This window comes from Mercenaria mercenaria, chromosome 16 (assembly GCF_021730395.1).
Source record: "Mercenaria mercenaria strain notata chromosome 16, MADL_Memer_1, whole genome shotgun sequence".
NCBI classification, from domain to species: domain Eukaryota; kingdom Metazoa; phylum Mollusca; class Bivalvia; order Venerida; family Veneridae; genus Mercenaria; species Mercenaria mercenaria.
This window is the reverse complement of record NC_069376.1, coordinates 52,392,895-52,399,027: the sequence shown is the minus strand read 5'-3', so window position 1 is coordinate 52,399,027 and position 6,133 is coordinate 52,392,895.

Here is a 6,133-nt window from a genome sequence, read left to right as displayed (position 1 = left end):
TTATGAACCGCCCACAAAATATTTTGTCTAACGTTCGTCTATTTGCAAATGACACTGAAAAATCTGTCAGACAATCAAATACCCACCCAAATGGCATTAAAATATTAGAAAATTGGGACTTGGACTGGGATATGGAATTCAATCCCACACAGAAAGGAAACATACTATTCCCTCCCAGTACTTCCTATATACTACACTACTAGAATCTGACACCTCAGCATAATACCTTGGCATGGATATTTCACATCTTTCATGGGACGCACACATAAATAGTTTAACAAAAAAGCAAATCAAACCTTAGTTTTTTTTCGCAGGAATATAAAGGTCAACTCAAAACCCCTTGAGTACATGGCACACCAGATCCTCGTCAGACCACAGCAGGAATACAACTCAAAATTCTAGTCTCTATACAAACAAACTAAAAATAGACAAGATAGAAATTGTTCACAGACAGGAATGAATTGCGTTAGGTCCAACTTTGGCCGCTCTTCCAGTGTCATTGATATGTTATATAGTCTTAAATGGCGCTGCTAAGATCTCAAATCATCTGGTTGCAATCTCCATGGAAGATTATCCCACCCCACTGACAAGGATATTACTTCATTATTACCCATTGTTTTACAGGCTAATCAAGGTTGCAACCACTGTCAATTGGAAAACGTCTTTTTTCTCAAGGATTAAAGTCCTGTAGTCTCCCACCTGACATTCCCTTCCTTCCAGCCTTTGAGCATAACCTTACTTTTGATCTCTGTTATTTTGAAATCATTAGCGCATTATCCTTTCGCTTTTTGGTCCTATTTCCTTTTATTTGTCCTAATTATCGTTGTGGCTTGATACACATGAAAGTGTCGAGTTGTCAGTAAATGAAGAAATATAGACGTTTGTTATTCCACTGTAAATGTTTTGTGTCTTCTTGTCTTCGCCACGACATAAGAAGACACGAAAACGCGACAGCAGTGTGTCATCCTTTCGTGTCCTCGTTTCGTCGCCCTGAAGACACGAAATGGCAAAAGTCACCTACCATAGCTCCAACCAGACAAAATGAACTTGATTAATCTTCTTTAATTCTTATTGGTTTACAGTATATCGGTGATGTAACGGCGACCAGTTAACCTTATTAGATTTTTTGAATTCTGTACTAGTACAACTTCTACATACGACTCAGAGGCCGAGGACGAAATTATTCCTGGCGCAATGTCTATCGTGGAGGAATACAGACGCTACGCCCGGGAGTCGAACTCGCGAGCCAACGATTAGTAGATCACTATGGAGCTAAGTGGGCTAGCTGAATTATTTGAAACGTATTTTTGTTGTTGTTTTACCGGAGAAATGCAGTCGAAATCGGATACTGAGTAACACCGTCTTTGTAAAGAAATTGGGTATCATTTGTATCTCTCTTACAGAAATTACAATTTTAACAGTAACTGAATGAATATTATGCATTCGTGCCAAAACTGTGTCACCTTTCTGATGAATTTGGATGAGTAAATAGTTTGAAAATAAGTGTCGTTCCAGTTACAGATTATTAATTAAAAACAAATTTTATTCCTATCTCAAATATTTTAGCCCGATACTTTACATGTATATTGGTGTTGTTACGTATATGGCAAGTAACTCTTCTGTTCTATTTCATGTATGATCCAACATTACTTTAACATCTTTGTGTCGTAACAGATTTTACATTCACTATCAGAGGGGATAAAGCCAAAGACCACCAAACTGACATTTTGTATTGCTGAATAATTACTTCGCAAAATTAACTGTCGCGATACTTGCTGCTTAATATTTAGAATTGTAAATAAATTTATTTTGACTTTCCAATTATTTCATTCAAATTTCTGTCCGCTTAATACATTAATCATGTTATTAATACATTTTGTAGTCATTGAAGTTGTATTACATTAGGGAGAAAAATTTGTTCATTATATCTAGTCACTATCAATAAAAGCATCTTGATCATTGACCGATTTAAAGTATGTTAGATATAATAGCTAGCGGTACATATTACCATTTAGTAACACTTTTAACAGTCAGTGAAGTTGAAAACGGTCACATGAATCAACATGCTAATTACTTGTAATAAGTTTAGTATTCTCCTTTGTCCCAAGAGAAACGAAAATTCAATTAACCTAAATACATAATAGATACGTATCTGTTAGTACCTTTATAGACATGAGTTTGTTTTCGATAAACAACAACAGAACGATAAATAATCAGTTGAGAGATTAATGTGGTTTTCATTTGATCAGCGCGTTCAGGGCAGTCACGTTGAGAGCATGGAAGATGCAATGAATAACAACCTGTTCTTGACTTCCAATTCAGAAACTAGCGTTTGAAAGTCACCCTTCTTACAAGCACCCGTACGTATTTAGGTCAAAAGCGGACTTCAGTGTAATTCATAACTTATACAGAAATAAAGACGCTACGTTAAATACATACTTCCTCTGTAAGTGGATGTGTATCATTTCATACGACCATTTGAAATCAGTTCTCAAACTTGGACATTGCAGATTTCGAAGCCCTACAGTAACAGAAATAAAAGTATAAGTAGACTCCCGGGAAGCATCGATCATAGCAAACAAAACCAGAACCACACTTCGCAAAGCGAACAACAAAAAAGTAGAAACTGTAGTTGAAAGATATTGCAGAGGGGTTACTTCAAATATCCAACAACACCGTCTGTCCGTGTGAAATTGTGACCCATATTCCTTTTTTATTTAAGCATGGTACACGTACTTTTTACAACGGAACGGAGTGTAATGCACGTATTACGTCACCTTCAGTGTTGTTATTAGACTGGCATCAGTCGTTAGAGTCATTAAATGTATAGCACCTAGCCATAAAATCAATCCTCTATGATACTATTTTCTGAAAAAAATTACAAAACCTCTTGAGATGAGCCTAGAGAGAAAATATTTTTCTGAGAAAACATCAATGTCAGTATGAAGAAATTAATATTATTACACATTATTTTATCTCAACAGACTTGTAAGTTTATGTTGTTATATATTCTGTTAATCCAATAGATGTGTAATAGAATTCCTCTTAAGCCGGTGTTAGAGGGCGTGACAGGTGTTGCACTTTTCATTACCGCTTACGAACAGACTAGTCTGCTATTATTCTGTTTGGTTGCATTCTAAGCTTTCACAAGGATCTTTTTAAAGATTTCATTATCACCAAGACCAATGTCATGGAGAGACAAAAGGGTCTAAAATATGTCTGTATCTTGGCATCTTGTCGGAGCGTGATGTTTTTGTATCCTATATTCTTTTTACCTAGGCACAAATATTTATGATTGCAACTCCTGCAATACTTAAACTGCGTCTAGATCAAGAGTGGTCAAATGAGTGATAGAGTATTGCACTTTTTGTTTGGTCCTTAACTGTGTTCTACATCAGAACATTTTGGTGAACAGTATCAATGCCAGGAAAGGTCAGAAGGGTCTTAATTCAATTCACCTTCTTGTGTTTGTCGTGACTTTGTAGCCCTTTGTAACCCTGATTTTGTCTTAAGCTGACACAAATACTTTTCAAATTATTGCAAATTGCAATGGCTTAATATGCCATCTCATCTTTAAAGTCAACCTCGAAAGGGATCAAATGTCTTGAAATGTCGCACTTGTTTGTCTAGACCATAACTTTGTTACCCTTTACCTAAATACATATTGCACAGCATTGTGGTGTATAGTGTAGTGTACCGTTACCTATCCTAAAGGCCGAAAGGGTTTCTTGTTTGCGACGAATCCAAATTAATGCTATTTTTGTCGTGTGCACCGGACATATTCTGTTTTCTTTAAGGTCAAAAGTGTCCTAGATAACATACTTTCTAGTTTGGGTCTTTACTGTAATATATTTTTGATGTTTTTTTAAGTTTAGAAAATAACGTTTTCTGATTGTAAGGTTTTCTTTTATTTTTGCGAACTAGTAAATTTCTCATAAGGTAATTGATCCGGTGTGCCTATCGGAACTTTTCGTTATAATTCGTACTCTGCATGTAATCCTGTCATTCGACGGATTTAACGAAAAAATGCGGTCGTACTAGTCGGAAAAACACAAAATAATGACATCCAAAAACATCATTACACTAAAAGTAAATACATAAACACATTTTTCACCACCTTGGGTATCACTTCTGTCTGGATGGACTTGAAAAGTGAAGTAGGAGTAATGTTACGTATTGTTAATTCTATTTTTATCGACTTTAAGATGTGCAATGATGTATAAGAAACAACCATCAGCAGTCGAGACTAGACTAGGGATCCGACGTAACCATGAAAATATTAAAATATTAAGAGCAGAGCAATTTAAACGTACTGCCAGAATCGGGATACAAATATAGTTTTGTTTGTAGTACTGTACTGCAAGTGAAATATCTTAATTACAACTGCCCATATTTGTACTGATGTGCAAGACGTTGCGGTTCGGACAAGTTATGTAAACGCCTTTAAAGCACAAGGAAAAAGCATATTCTTCCAAAACCTCCGCAGTCAGATGTTCTGTGCACGTGTCGGAAGGACACATTTTTAATTCGATAGGATATATCTCACTCGGTATATCAAATGTTACCGTAGAGGAAACGATTCCCTAGAAATACCAGAAGATTTATAATATGTTTAGCTTACACCTGATCTGTTTTTATAAGTTATAAAAATCAATATTTCTCACAAATTGATTTTATTCTATTCTTAACCAAATTATGTATGAGTTTATAGTATATAATATTATACTGGAACTTTCTGCAGCTTTGATATGGTAGATTTCTAATAAATATAACAGTGAACTGTAAAAATGTCATTAGCAAAGAATTGTCGGAAACATTAATTCTCCATAAGTCAGAACTGCAGTTACTTTTATTAATTTTGCTTCTATAGTGTTTGCATTGTTAAACGCGATTAAACCCCCAGTTTACGTTATATAGGTTACTGACCGTTCCAAGGCGGTGCCTCTATTTTCAACTGGTTTACTGTCTGTCTTGTATTGTCTCTTGCGTATGTTTTCTTGTTTGTTGTAAGCGTTTTCTCCTCATCCTTACTCCTCCTATTCCCCCTCCTTTTCCCTTGCATTTGCGCTACTTTTTGCACCCCTCTCCCTTTACGTTGAGTTAGTTTTCGTGGCTCCCATTTTTTCTGCCTACCGGAGTCCTAGGGCGGTACACAATTGTTTTTCCTGCTTATATGGGTGCGTTTGTGTGATCGCGGATCTAAAGCGGTGCCCTGCTGTTTTCTTGTGTCTTACTTGTTCGTTTTTCTGTGTTATTTAGTTGGGTGTGGTTGTGTGTTTGATTTTGGTGCATGAGTGTCTGCTCTTTTGTGGTTTACGTTGTAGTGTGACTGTTATTAAGGAACGTAGCATTCCCTTTGTATATTCATCCTTGTTCTCTTTTTCCCTTCAAATTCCACCCCACTCCCACCACCACCACCACCACCATTTTACGCTTTTACGCCCCCCCCCCCCCCCCCCGCCCCCTATCTATATTTGACATAAATTAATATGTACTTGTTAGATGTTTGAAGCTACCCTTCTGTAATATTTTCCATTACAGCTTCTTTTTGTTGTGGGCCTTCTTTGCTCTAAGGCTGTGTTTTTGGTGCTCTGTGCTTCCGAGAAATCTACCCTTACCTATTATCTTTTGGTGCCAAACAGTGTTGTTATATCTTATTTGTATCATGGTAACTGTGATTAAGGAACGTAGCATTCCCTTTTCAATATTCATCCTTGTTCCACTTTCCCTTTCAACCACCCCCAGCCACTTTCTATCCCTTACACATCCCCCACTCTTTCAATATTTTGCATAAAATTAAAATGTACCTGTTGGATTTTTGAAGTAACCCGTCTATAATATTTTTCCGTTACAGCTTCTTTTTGCTGTGGACCTACTTTGCAAATGCCTGGCTCTGTGGCTGTGTTTGTGGTGCTCTGTGCTTCGTAGAAATCTACCCTCACCTATTATCTGTTCCATTATTAAACTAATTAATTAACAAACAAAAGGGGTAATATAGTTGTTTAAAGGCGCGTCATTTATTTATGATAGTAATGGCAATACAAAGAACGTTTTTCGTTTAAAAATGACCATGTTCTTTTCTTTATATCAAACTAAACATCATCGCGGTATTACATTTGCGAATAATACCATA